The following is a 15,693-nucleotide window of genomic DNA, read 5'->3' on the forward strand; positions in this document are numbered from 1 at the left end:
TAGTTTATTTATTTATGGGAAGTAAGCGGCTGTAGCGGGTGAGGAACAAATGCCGTAGGAGATTTTTAAAAAAACGAAATCGACTCGAGTGGAATAACTATTGAGGCATTACCTTGCACAATTCCGTCTATAAGATGCTCTCCAGTATTGTGCTCTGTAGACTGAGACCGTTAGCAGTGTCCATCGTCGGCGAGTGCCAAGCTGATTTTCGTGATGGTCACTCCACGATAGATCAGATATTTACGTCAACTAGACAAGTTTCGAGAATTCAACTTGTAGACTCATCATCTGTTTTTGGACTTTAAGGCAGCGTTCGATTCAGTGAAAACGAAATGAGGTGTGGTAGATAGTGCTAGAATATGGTTTTCCTACGAAACTAATTATGTTGATTCGTACAAGGCTGGATGGATCAAAATCATGCGTCAGGATAACGGGTGAGATCTCAGCCGCATTCGTGTGTTGCACGGACTGAAGCAACGGGAAAAGCATCATGAAATCCTACATGCTTCTTAGTTTTGCGGATGATGTCAATTTAATCAAAATCAATCGTAGAGCATTGGAAAAGACTCCGTACCCGATGAATGTGGCGCGCTATAGATACGTTTTATGTGAATCATAAATTTGTTTTCATAAAACTTTCACTTAATATATATGAGGCGTCAGTATTGAGCTTGCTGACGTTTATCGTACGTACACACATCGATGCGCGATTTGTTGTTGCTGTTGTTAGATTTTACATTGATTTTACACGTTTGTTTTTGTTTTCCCCCAGTTATACCCCGGTAAAAAACACACGTTTGAGTGATAAACGATAAGTTTTTGTAGCATTTTGCACTGGGCTTAGCAAGCTCAATTACCCTGACAGGGTGTCGATTTTTTTCGCACTGCTTGTTACCCCTGACGAGGTGGAGCTTTTTCATAATAAATCAAAAACATTCAATAGGTAGGGTTTGTTTGTAATTCTCGTCGTAGTAAGGAAGGCCACTCCTAATTTTTATCATTTCTTAGGTGGATTTAATGAATACTAAAAAAGCTCTGCTGCTGATTTGACTCAAACACACTTACCTTCCGATCCGTGCCCTTTGAAATCACTAAAAAGCGATTAATAAAGCATTTGATTGAAATTACGCAACTGACTTTATATCTTAAATTCGTCGTACCGTTTTAAAATCCGTCCATCAAAATTTTTCATCGTCTGAACTAAAAATCACAATAATGTTTACGAAGCTAACGCGCATGTATTTGTGTAGGACGGCATGACAAATGTTATTCTACAAAATTTCTGCAGGTCAAGTAAGTTTTCCTGGCTGTAGAATAACGAAAATGCCATGCGTGAGTTATTTTCATTTATGCATGACGGAAATTAAAACGATTTGTCGACATTGTCTTCTTCGTCGCACGAAAAAACGTAGGAAATTTGGCTGGTAGGAATTCTTTAATGATAAAAAGCATTTAAACAGATCTCAGCTCACTTTGATTGATCGCGTATGATAGACAACTAACTAAAATATTAGGGAATAAATAGTTCTGCATTGTGTGTCATAAAAATGCTGATATTTTTAATAATTTGTGTTGGATAGGACGGGAATAGGCAATTACGACGAAGCAGCAACATACCCTATGAGTGACTTTTAGAAAATCTTCTGAGTTTTCATAAAAAAATACTGAAAAAATAAAAATCATTTCTACACTGGAATAAAAAGCATTTTAAAAATTAGTTTTATTAGAATTAGAAATTAGAATTTTAGAAATCGATCTTCCAAAAAAGACCATCTCAGAAATTGATGAAATTTTTTTGATAATTATATGGCCAACATTGCAAAATGGACATATTTAAAGGAAAAAAGTTTTTCTAACAAAAACTTTTTTCGGAAAAAAAGATATTTCAGTATTTTTGAAAATTACAGCACCTAAAATATTTAATATATTCCATGCAAAAATCTACGAAAAAAGAGACAAAAACGAAAGAAAACCGATTTTCGACCGATTTTCGAAAACTCCATTGTTTGAATTTCCATTCATGTTTCGTGCTAGAAGCGTTAACTCAACTTGTACATTCATTTTTCGAGCTTTTTTGGCTGTAGAACTCACAAATAATTGATTTTATAAAAAAAATTAACTCATATCCTACAAAATTTTTTTTTTGCCCCTCGATTTCCACCCTCCCCCCTAGGGGGGGATAGGGGAGTGACAAAAACTTTAAAAATAATTTGCAATGGCCTAATTATATGACCCCAAGTCTTTCATATATGGCAAAATGGGCATGCTTAAGGGAAAAAGTTTTTCTTACAAAAACTTATACCAATTTATACCCGTTTTCCCGGGAAGGACTTGAAAAAGTTTTTGTTAAAAAAGCTTTTTTTCCTTAAATATGTCCATTTTGCAATGTTTAAGAGACTTGTAGGCCAAATAATTATCTACCTTTAAAAGAACATTCATCAATCTCCGTGATGGGCTTTTTTGGAAAAATGAATTTTAGTTTTTAAAATGCTATTTTTCTCAATGTAGAAATGATTTTTATTTTTTCCATTTTTTTTATGAAAATACAAAAATTTTTGAAGAAGTTATTCATTGACAATTTTTTTGTAGGTGCTATAATTTTCGAAAATACTGAAATAACTTTTCCGAAAAAAGTTGTTGTTAGTAAAACTTTTTTCCTTTAAATCTATCTTCAAAAAAATTTCAGTTTAGTTTTTAAAATGCTTTTTATTCCAGTATAGAAATGTTTTTTATTTTAAGTATTTTAAATGAAAATTCAGAAGATTTACTAAAAGTCACTTATAGATTATTTTTTTGTAGGTGTTATAGTGTTCGAAAATACTTAAATACCTTTTTTCCCGGAAAGGACTTTAATAAGTTTTTGTTACAAAAACTTTTTTCCCTTAAATATACCCATTTTGCGATGTATGGAAGAATTGTAGGCCATATAATTATCTATCTTCAAAAAGAAATTTCATCAAATTCTAAGAAGGCCTTTTATGGAAAATTGAATTTTAGTTTTTAAAATGCTTTTTTTGTTTTTTTCAGTATTTTTTTTAGGAAAATTCAGAAGATTTTCTGAAAGTCACCCATAGATCTTTTTTTTTGTAGGTCCTATAATGTTCGAGTTATATTTGTTATAATAAAAAAGAGAAAAAAAATTAAGCCCTTTCCAAAAGTTAGTCTAGAAGACCAATTTTCGAATAACTAAGTATGCAAAGTTATTTATTAACATGAACTCCATACACACAAAAGGTTTCATTGAAATCTGAGAAAGTGCTGCCAACCCGATAGGCGAGTTTGCTTGAAATCCGTCAATGGCCTAACTGTTATATATAAAAAAAATCGTAACACAATGGGAGGGAAAGCGAGACGGTAAAAGAGAAAAAAAGGAAAACGAGGCAAAAAAAAGAGACTAGACAGAAAAAGAGGAAGGAAAAAGCTGGAAAAACGTTAAAGAAAACTAAAAAAACGTGAAAGAAAATGGAGAAAAACTGGACAGAATAGGAGAAAAAACGGAACAAAAAAAGAAAAAAACGGGATAGAGAAGAAAAAAAACACGAGTGCATGAAAATCTAAAAAACTACAGCAAAAAAAGAAGAAAATAAAAAAAAATAAACATAAGACAGACAGGTAAAAGAAAAACAGAATGTGAATGGAAAGGAGAAGGAGGAGAAAGGAGGTTAGAAAGAAGAACTAAGTAGATGAAAACAAAAAATCACAAAAAAGAAGTAACAGGACAAAAAAACTGAAAGAAGCTACAAACAGAACAGAAAAGAGAAAAACAAGATGAAAATCAGGACTGAAAAGGGGCGAAAAACGGGACAGGAAAAAAGGAAGAAAAAGCGGCCAGAAAAAAGGGAATTACGAGACAGAAAAGCAAGGAAAGTGAAGCGAATAAATGAAAGAGGGACAGAAAAAGAAAAGAAAAACATGACAGGAAAGGTAGGAAAACGGAAAGAAAAAAAGAGATAATGAGACAGGAAGAGGAAAATAAAACAGAAAAAAGAGAAACCGAAAGGCAAAAGAAGAATAACGACAGAAGGATTGAGAAAAACGGCAAAAAGAGGTCAAACGGGATATGAAAATAGAAACAGCCCTATTCTGCATTTCGAACGGATCTTTATTTCGTTCGACTTGTTTCAAACCAATTGTTTTGCCCATTTGATTTTGCAGGCTGAATGAAGAATACTATCAACTTTCGTTCGAAAAATTTGCTTTGAGTTTAATTTCGAGTTTAATTTAATTTCAATTTCAAGTCAAATTTTAACAATGATTTTAAGCTAAATCTCTAGTGAAATTTGTATTCCAAAATCAAGTATAATTTCTAATGTAATTCCAAGTCTAATTTCAAGTTCAATTCAAATCCAATTTACGTTCAACTTCAATTGCAATTTTAAATTTAATTTCGAGTATAATTTCAAATCCAATTGCATGTCCAACTTCAACTTTAAGTTCATAGCCAATTCCAATTTCAAATAAAAGTTTCAAAATCTCTTTGTACAATTTCTAATTCCGAGTAATACTCTAGTCCAAATTACTGGAAATTTTAGTCCAATTTCAGATCTGATTCAAGTCCAATTTCTAGTTCAATTTGAAATAAAGCCTCAAGTGCAAAGTAGTTTAATTTAAATCTAATTTAATGTCTTATGTCAAGTCCGATCTCAAGTCCAATTTCATTTATAATTTCTAACCCAGTTCCAAGGCTAATTTCTATTCCAATTTCTACTTTGGTTGAAACCCAAATGCACCCGAAAATCCAGAGTTTTCAATCTAATCGACCAGTATTTATATGATAAGTAATAACAGTTTCGCCATCCCACATTTACTCGATTATCCAGGCCATAGCATTATTCTGAAAGGTCGGATACCCCGCCGTTTGTTTTAGTTTGTTTATGGGCATGCTAGGTAATACGGTAATACGAATAAAAGCCTTGTTCAGACATTGATTAAAAACATTGAAATAAATGAATGATTATTCAATAAACACTGTTTTGATGCAACAATGCAGGGCGAAAAGGAATCATTTGTGTTTTTTTTTATCTTGACAATGAAAACATTTTCAAATACCTAGTGATTGATCAATACGTCTTATAGAACCGCTTTAAACGAGCCAATGAAAGCTTTAAACGAGCCAACGTGTGATACGAATAGAATCAAACTCCAATTGAGTACTCTTAAATTGATGGTTTTCTAACCAACATGGGTGTTGTTATGTTTATTGGCATACCATCTGACACTTTATGTCGACCTATATCATAAAATTAATCTGATGATGATAATAATGATGAATCCATCAGTGGAGTTGGTTGAAATATAGGAATAGATACAGATATAAACGAAATACAACAATTTATCAGTAATTTGTCGTAGATGCTGAACATTTTTAATCAAATTTTGATTCGATTCACCAATTGCGCTGCTTCAATAGTTCCATTGCTAATAAATACAGGCATCCCCGGCTTACGACAAAATCGTTGACGTGCTGCCTCCGGAAAATGTAATTACTGTTTGGCCCTTTATGGCTGTACATCTTATCAGAATCCTTTCAGGCTATTTGGGCGGCCATCCGGCAGAGCACCCAGACATCTTGATGGTACTGTTTACTTACTTACACCCTGCCGAACATTGACCACCCATTCGGCGGACATGTTCTTGAATCTGGAGCTGTGTGCAAGGTCTGGAATAGATTCAATAAAGAGCGCTTCAACAAGCTCTCCTAGAAGACACAAAGTCCACGCTTAAAGGGTCGGTCGCCGACTGCTCCGTTATAGTATATCGATTATCGTATGCGAAACACATAACGATGCTGCTGAGCCTCACTAGCGGATGGTGAACGGTCCAATGGATGCTCATAAGCCCGCAGGCTGGGACGGTGACATACTCGTCACCCCATTGATAGTGTGAATATGAGTCAGTCGGGCGTACTATTTTCTCGTCCTTATCCGTACGTTCCTCCTCTTTGGGATTAAACGTGGCCATAAAAAGGGTCAATAAACCTGTTTTACATACAATAAAGGTGGGCTTGTCTGGTTGGCTTCGAGAGGACCGTCGCCGTCGTCGTCGTCGTATTCATCGTAGTTGCTCTGCACGGTCGTACGCTCAACAACAGGTTGACAAACAAACCGTCAGCATGTGTGATGAGTGGTACGGGGCGGGGGTACGACAAGCGAAAACGGTTTCCCAGGGATAACGGAAACCAGCAGCCAGAAAGTAGTGTCACCATCATCGTCGTCATCAGGGTAGGGTCCATTTTAAAGTGCACAGAGGAATGATACACTTTAACCGCACACGGTCACTACTTTTTTATTAGCCCAGCCCAGAGAGTACTTACGAACGGTCTTTTGACCGGCAAGCCGCATTCAGGTAGCCATTAACCCGACGGAATACATAATTAGTTCATCCTAACTAGTAAAACTACGGACTTGTAGGACCATAAATAACATGCAATGATAGGTACTCTTTTTATTCGCTACATCATCCATTCCACAGAGCCCAGTAATGGCGGGTTGTTCATCATGTCATATGGAAGCGCTTTGTGAATAAGCGATTTTTACTATGTGGTTCAGTTTATGAAGTACAGTACCTGTGATTTTGTGGTACATCATTGTGTTCATTGGAATTCATCGTTGACGGTAATGTGTAATTACCAGATATTTGAATCAAAAACGTACATCCGTTTCTGTTAGATATACTTTCGTCAGATAAATACGATTTTTTCAATTGTTTAGATGAGCAACCGATTAATGCTGGCAATCTATCATTTTCTGCAACCATAGCCATTGTTGGAATGTTTTCAGAGGAACTGCTTTGCAATTAAACAAGTACTCGAACTATTTTATCCTTATTGTAACTTACTTACGTGATAGAGCTTAATATGGTAAAAACATAAAGAAAGAAATCGAGATAAAATCAAACTCAACGACACGGTTTTGCTTACAGAGAAACCAGGTGCACTGGTGTATGAGTGCTATGTTGGTCGCTTTCTTGTGTACCTTCTCCATTGCATACCTGTATATGGTTCGGTACGACCATAGAATTTAATGATTCGGTACGGTCATTGTTGATGATGTATATGGTTCGGTACGACTATAGATAAATTAAATGATTCCGCAGGGGGCTTCGTAGCCGCAAGGTTATCGAGTCTGCTTTGACAAGCGAGTGGTCGTGGGTTCGAATCTTAGTAGTTGCTTCATGCTGAATTCTAAATTTGCCCACTAAAGCCGCTTGAAAGTGCAAAAGTCCCTCCTATAGTTAAGTGCCCGGAAAAAAATAATCATAACACGAAGATAAAAATTATGGTACCAGTAGGATACAAAATACAGTAAAACAATAAAATTTATCGTCCGACAAGATAACCAAACTATCAAACTTATTGTTGTCCACCATAACTCTCATAGTTGTTAGAGATTCTACCATAAAAATGACGGGTTGTTAAGTATCTTACCCATAAAAAAATCTAGTTTTTCGCGAACAAAAATTTTCGTTTACAGTAAAAGTTATCGTCCTTTTATGGTAATTTTTTCAGGCGAAAAAAACAAAATATAATTAAGCTAACGTCAACAAATGTTGCATAATCTCATTCACGAGGGTACGTTCGGCGATTGTTTTTTATTACATTATGGAGACAACAAGCTGAGAACGTAAAGGTGAGAAACTACAATTCAACGCACCGTCACGAGTGATGCGCCAATCTGAGTTCATTCGACGATCGACTCACCACACGGCCTACGGAAATAACAACCCGCTGGAAGTTTGTTGTAGTCGTTTCAACGAAGTTTATTATTTGTTTGATTTTAGCATGTCAAAAAATATGTTTAGATCAAGGATTAGCGGTTATTAGTACTAAGTAACATGCCTGTGCGATATTTTTTATTGTATCGAAGATGAATAAACAAATTAAAATTAAAAAAGGCAGTAAATTTATGATAACATATGGTCAATTCTTTAGCGTGAAATAAAAAACAAAAATATTAATAAAATTTGAATTTTAGGCACTTCTACAATAAATTTACCATAAGTTTCAATGTTGACAATAAAAACTGTTGTAGATGCATTGTTTCTACTACAAAATTTAATGTATTTTTTTCGGGTGTACTGGTCAGAGGAACGAATGAATCCTCACCAGGGACGGCTATAATATGGGGCAGTGAGGAATAAGTGGATAAAGTAGATCAAGCTTTGAAGGAAGGGTAAACCCCAATACACACCAACACGCATAAACTTGAATAAGCATATCGCTCATTCAATAGCGATTATAGCAAAAAGAAACTGCAGTGCAGGTCATACAGCAAACACCTGGGCCATATCACAATAGATCAACTATAGTGGTTGCAGTGATGAGTCCACACAGGAAAAAAATGATTCCGTATGATCATTGTTGAATGATGTATATGGTTCGGTACGACCATAGATGAGCTAAATGATTCGGTACGATCATTGTTGGATGATGTATATGGTTCGCTATGACCATAGATGAATTTAATGATTCAGTACGTTTATGTTTGCCTTTTCGGTTTTACACAATCATTGTCGAAAAAATGAATTTATTTAGTGTGAATCAATTACCAGATTATATGCATTAGTAATGATACAGGTTTACGCTGTTGATTGGTTTGGATTTTCGGCAGATAAAATTGCTGATCCGTTTCAAATAGATTTTTAGAGCTGCATAAAGATTGAAGAGACCTTGATTAAGCGGCTAAAACGCATTGACACATTCCAGCGTTACGGGACATATTTAGCAACCATTTTTAATGTGCGAATTGTCTCATGTTCCACTAAATCTCTGGCAAATAGCTTGCTAATTGGGTGACAGAAAGGAATTTTGTTTTGCAGTTGTATACCATGGATTTGGTGCAGTATAAGCTGATTCACGAAGTGGGGATGGTGTCCCGTAACGCTGGAATGTGCCATTGCAAAACTATTTCATATCCTAAAAATAGAATTGACAGTATAACAAAAACCGGCTATTTAAAAGCACGGAAAAGTCTCTGTTAAGCTTCATTGCAGCTTCGAAAGGTGCCACTAAGAAGCCCAAAGCTTGATAAATTAACCAGATTTAGATGTTTAAGAGCTGAACAAAGATTTTCATTTGTGTTAAGAAACCTTCGCCCAGAGAAAGGTTGAATCTACTTCAACACGTTTGATCAGCCACAAATTGTCACTTAGGACACGATGCACGAAAGTAAGAACAGTGAATAATGCGCTAGGACATCTGACGCACCTAACCCGATTCTAGTAAAGCAATGCAAGTACTGGTATTTGTGCCAAACTGTTGTACTATCTGGGTGATCAGTTACAGGGATTAACCTCCTCCTAAGACTCACTTCCAATTTCGTTAGGAAGAGCTATCTTCAGGATTTCGTTCGCTTGGGAGACACCAGTTAAGTGCATATAATAAATTCACATTCGTCAATAAAAATAGTTTTGAATTGTGTAAGTTAGACATGTTCTTCTATGCTTTTGTAGTAAGTAGTTTTTTATTATATTTTATCTAATGAGAAGAGAAGAAATGTGAGGGTTGAATGCCCTTGATACAGAATATCGCTTATGCCAGCATCACAACATGCCTCGCGCAATATACCATCTCGGTAACGATACATTGTGTGCTACCGTCGCGATAAATGAGAATAGATTCAGAAGAGCAGGTGCGTCATCGTGTCGGTAATCATCGGTATCGTCTAGATTCCTACCGCGTTCAAAGGCCTGACTACTGGGCCGAGTCAGTCGTCTGCAGCTGGTTAAACGAGAAGATTTAGGCGATTATTCGTGGGAGTAATTTATGCTTTCACAACACCATTCTAAAACGAATATCAATGAAAATAACGCTGACATTCGGTTGTACTTAGACCAACACAAATTGCTTCTTGCTCTGCGTGTTCGGCGCCCAACGTGTTTTTTTGTCACGCTTTAGCTGAGGTCTCACTGTTTGTTTTGTAGCCTTAATTTTAATTGTTTACGTGTTGCAGTTATGACTTCCAGTTAGCCTTGAGGTACGATGCTGGTCTAACAAGCCAGTGCAATCGTCGTATGTTTGTGTCTCAGCTGGGAAACGCTGTTTGAGTCAATAGAATCGTAGCACTAGCCCCGCAATTGTCCTGTCCTCTAATAGCTGATTGCGAAGTGTGTCGAGGTCAAGTTTCGATGACAGAATGTAGCACCTAAGGTTTCCTTTCACATATTGCAGTGCTGTTCGCTAAATTTTCTACCGCACACCATCCCCCTTTAGGAGAATGACGTAGTCTAGGCCTAGCTCCAGTTTTTTTTTTCAAATGTTGCTTATCTATGAATGAGTATCTATGAGTAAATGAATTTATGTCTGTTTGTCTGTATGGCCCTTATAGCCTCGGAAACTACTGAACCGATCAGCGTGAAAATTTGTATACAGGGGTTTTTGGGGCCGGGGCAAATAAAACCAAATTTGGCATGTGGGGGTTTTTAGAAACATGATTTTTGTCTATGGTGGTTCCAGGCCCCTTCTCTCTCTGGCAGGCATGGCTCTCAAACAAATGATATAGAATTTTTTGTATAACTTCAGCTAGTAGTATAATAAGTGAATCCATAACTATCACTTCGTTGTATGTTTTTTTATTTCACTTTTATACTCTTGTAACAGAATAGAACTCTACGTTTAACGATTGAACACAATTCAGACTCTTCGTTTAATCCTAATATTAGTTAGTTTAAAAAAGTTTCGTTTTGCTCAATTTACCTACTTAATTAGGGCGGTCACCACAAGAACAGAAAAAGAACAGAACTATATCGGTTAATGAGTCTTACTGAGACAGACTAAATAATCCTACTGAAACAACATGCTATTTGTTACGTCATAACTTGCAGTTGGAGGCCATCAACATTAAACTACCGTTTTAATTCTTCCCATATTCATTCACAAAATAAAAAAGTAAATGTGCCAGGTTTTATACATACCTATAAATATTATTCCATAGTTTTCCATTGTTATTGGTTCCTAGAATTGCTGGCATTATTTTCCATTGTCGACTGTCGACCATCCACCATAGCGCAGACTACTGCCTGTGGTGATACCCCGAAAGCAGGGAAATAAGCGGCAAACCGAAATTCCATTCTTGAGCTACGCGCAGTTCACCGCCGGGCAAACCTCGCTTGTTATGTTTGTCATTTGTCTGACCCGATTGGCCCGCGAATTGTAACTCCACTGCCGCCGTCGCCGTGGAAATGTGGAAATCTTACAACAACGGCCCCTGTCTGGGCGGCCGGCCGTGGCATATTTTGCCCACATGTGGCCGGCAGACGCGGCGCAACACTGCCAGTGGGACACTGACAGGAAAATTGCTCGCTTTAAACTTTCAACACACATCGTCCACTTCGTTCGTCGTGTTTACGCTTGCCCCCGATGTCTGTTAATTCAACGAAACGCGAAACATAACGGTAGCTGTTTCGAATTTTCTTTTTTTTGTTTTTATAACCGAGCGCATAAAAATCGCACGTGTGCCACAAAATAATGTATGAAAAATCAAAATTTATACGTGCTACTAATAAAATGTTATTTCCTGCTAGAAATTTTCAAAACAAAAACGAAAAGAAAATATTTCTCTGGCACTCAGTAATTCGCTTCGAATTCAAACAGCAAATAACTCAACTGCCAAACTTGACTTGCATTTCTCCGAGTTTCATATTAAATTAGCAGTAAATGAATTTCCCAGCAACGATGTCGCAACCTGCCAATCTGAGCTTTAAAATTTAATCAGATCCACTTCCCGCTCCGATAATTGTCACTTTGTTCTGTTCTGTTCTGTTCGGCGGCGGCAATCGTACAGACATATACGTGGCAGGCAGCAGGAGCAACGACAGCACTTTCCTTTCATTGTAGTACAGTCCTACATCCTACCTATCAACAACAGCAGGCTCGGTCATTGCACTCGTCGATTGGAGCTTTTCCAACTTAGGCCTCTACTAAGATAATGGGAAGTTCTATCGTGTGACTGGAAGTGAGTCGGCTTTCATTTCCTGTAAATGCAAACGTCTGCAAATTTCGTGACTTTATGTCGATTTTTGCACTCTATTTTGCCGCGGCTCATTGCATTCGTGTCCTGGCTGGAAGAGCTCATTTTATCCTTTCATTTATCGAAATTTTGTCTGGGCGGAATCCGTTTTGTCTGGCTGGTGGGGTAGGGCAGAAATGATGAGGAAGCTGAGGCTGGGAATTTCCTGCCTATAAAATCTACAATCTTAACTTCTTGCTGTTGGTTTCCGAGTTTTGTGCAGCTGCGGCTCACGGTCGTCGGTGGGTTGAAGATTGCAGAAGTTGAACGAAGGGAATGAGTCGCATACCAAAGGAAGCAGGAATGGGTGTTTCTCCTTGACAGTCTGGGTGCGCTACAGTGTCACGAAGCACCAACAACGCTCTCATGAGCGCAGTGGCAATCGTGTATAATATTGATTTATTTATGAGCTAAGAATCGGAACAACTCTGGTATGTCAGATGTCCGCTTGTTAAAAAAACGAAAGAACCCTGTTGGCAGTCACCAGATTTTTGTGATTGCAATTGTGGAAAAATTCATCGCAGAAGTAGGGAAATTTTTCACAATACGTTAGAAACTTTATTCTGTCCTATCCTGTTTCGGTAGCAAATTGGAGCTTCAAGCACGAAATCAATTCAATTAAACTAGTTAAAATTTAATAGACCGACATCAATTAAAGTTTTACTGGTGGGACTTATTCTAGCGCTTTCCTGAAATGCACTTTCAATGCAGCCGGTAATTGTTTGATTTTTGTTACGACACTATTAAATTTGCTGTCAAAATGCATTAAGATGCCACCTTTGGAAGCCGTAATTTTCAGTTTCGATTAAAAAAACCAATTTATTCGAAAACGTGGATGACTCTTGGTGCCGTCACAATATCCTTGATAGCTGCATCACTGGTATTATAAGGCTAACTGGCGCATTTGGCATCGATGCAGCGCAGCAGCGGCTGGAAATGAATTTTCTCATTTTATTCGATTAGGTTTTATGGAAGTGCAGACTTTCTGAACCCTGCAGCAAAACGGCTGACTGGCTGCAGGCGCACAAGAAAATGAAACATTTCCGCTCGGCCCAAAAAGAAGCTGTGAAAATTTTTGCCCTGGTTCGGAATTTTACTGCTAATTGGAAACCGTTGCAACGAAGACGCACGGTACATCGACAAGCAGCACCAGTAGATTGGTAATCTAATCGGATGATATAGAGCCAGACGGAGTCCTTAATAGTGACCGTAACTTTTAACTGTAATTAACTGAAAATTAAAATGTCCTTCGTTCAATCTAAAAAAGACCATACCGAACAATTTGAAAACCAGGCTCCAACTTTACTGAACCTGACTGCGACGATTCTTAGCTTTTCGAGCGGAACGCGCATCGCAGCGCAGGGTCGTGATCGAGGGAGTGACTGTTACCTACTTCTGCTGCCTCGCTCGATGAGAGTGACAGACGAACCATTAGTTGCACTCCATTTAACGGCGGCGGCAGCAGCAGCAGCTAAGCCTACCAACTACCAAACCATGGCGCGACAAGCAATCCGCGTAGTACATTCTGATTTGAGCTTCGCTCAGCTTGTTGGCTCAACATCTCACTCTCCTGCTCTTCGCGTACGTTCTTCGCTGTACGGGTACGGTTTAGTCACGTACTCACGTCTTGTTGATAAATATGTCTTGATGAACTTCTCCCGTGGCACGTGTAGGGGTGCACACTTTAAGATTTGAAACATTGAAAGATGCTTGAAACATTCCGTGGCAAATGTGGAGAAACTATAAATTTTCTCATTGAGTGACGGACTCTAATTTATAATGACTAAATATGGTTTTGCCGTTGTCAGTAAGCTATTTTGAAGCACATTTTATTTTCTAAGGTATGCGAAGACTGTTTCTTTGCCTTTTTGTGTAAAGTGTCAAAGGCTTATGCAAAAACGATTAGGGCAAGACGGCAGTAATTTGAAAAGTAGTAGCAGTAACGGCTCTGCCATTGTTAAACCCTTTTTGGCAGTTTTATTGACTGATGACGATTACGTTTCAATTGCGGCCAACAAAGAAGCCGCAAAATCATGCCGCGTGATAATCATTCGTTATTCAGCATTAAGGGGAAACGAGTCGTCATTAACTTTTCAAATTCCAGAAGCATTGGGCACAACATTAAAGTTTTGTTTTTAAAAATGCATTCACTAGATTCTTCTTGCCAATCTGAACACAAAGAACATAGGGTTTATTTCTAATTCCCGTCGTAGTAAGTAAAGACACTCTAATTTTGATCATTTCTTGGGTGAATTTAATGAATACTCCGAAAGTCCTTGTGCTGATTTGACTCAAAGACACTTGGCTCGCGATCCGTGCACTTTGAATTCACTCAAAAGCGATTATTAAAGCATTTTCTTGAAATTACGCAACTGACTTTATTTCCTAAGTTCGTCGTACCATTCCGGTTAAAATCCGTCAATCAAAATTTTTCATCGTCCGAACTGAAAATCACAACAATGTATACGAAATTAGCGCGCCTGTATTTGTGTAGGGTGGCATGACAAACGTTATTTTGCAAAAATTTCTGCTGGTCATGCAAGTTTTCCCGGCTGCAGAATAACGACAATGCGTTGCGTGAGTTATTTGCATTTTATGAATGACGAAAATTGAAACGATTAGTCGCCATTTTCTTCTTCGTCACTCGAAAAAACATAGGAAATTTGGCTGCTAGAATTTCTTTAATGAAAATAAGCATTTAAATCGATCTCAGCTCACTTTGATTGATCGCGTATGATAGTCAACAAACTAAAATATTAGGCAGTAACTAATTTTGCATTGTGTGTCATAAAAACGCTGATATTTTTAATTATTTGTGTTGGATGGGACGGGAATAGACAATTACGACGAAGCAGCAACATACCCTATTTTCATAAACAGAATTCTTGATTGAATTAAAAAATTGCTTTTGAAATTCATAGCATCAATGATGACTGATTTCTCCTCAATATTCTATTTAATTGAGCGTTTATGATTCATTTTATTTCTAGATAAAAAACAGAAGGGTTGTGTTCCAGACACGACCGCGTAGTTGACGTAGAACTACGTTAAGCTGGTTTTCGCGGATAAACCTTGAATATTACGGAAATCCTTTTTAAATGGCGGGTAAATGGCGTAAAGTGAGAAAAACTAAATGCATATTAATATTAGTGTCTTGCACAATAATATGTATCGTATTTTGGACAGGTGCGCTATTTTTTGATGCCAAAAAACGAATATTTTTACCAGTGCCAAAATCGGAGTATTTCAGAATAGATATCTCCCTTACGCATCCAGCCCTTAACAAAATTCTAGGAGAAAATTTAAGGCTTCAAAATAATACGATATTTGCATTATTAAAAGCCGTTGTTTGATCTGGCTTCAAAAAAACTTAGACAATTCTACATTTAGCGTACGTTTATCTGCAGACAATTATCAACAACTTGTGGTTCAGATGCCATTCAGTTCTATACATTCCTGCTGCTGCAACCACCAAGTCAAAATTGATTCACATTAGCCTGTCCGTGACTGCATATGTCGCTTGTTTGCAGCTTTATGTAGCAAGCAAAAAGCCCGAGCCTCTCAGTTGCCCTCAAGGTACGACACTGGTCTCACAAACCAGACGTCGCATGTTCGAATCTTGACTGGGAGAGACTGTATGACCCAATAGCATAGTCCTGCAATTGTCTTGTACTCTTACTACTGGCTA

This window comes from Sabethes cyaneus, chromosome 2 (genome assembly GCF_943734655.1).
Source record: "Sabethes cyaneus chromosome 2, idSabCyanKW18_F2, whole genome shotgun sequence".
Classification (NCBI taxonomy): domain Eukaryota; kingdom Metazoa; phylum Arthropoda; class Insecta; order Diptera; family Culicidae; genus Sabethes; species Sabethes cyaneus.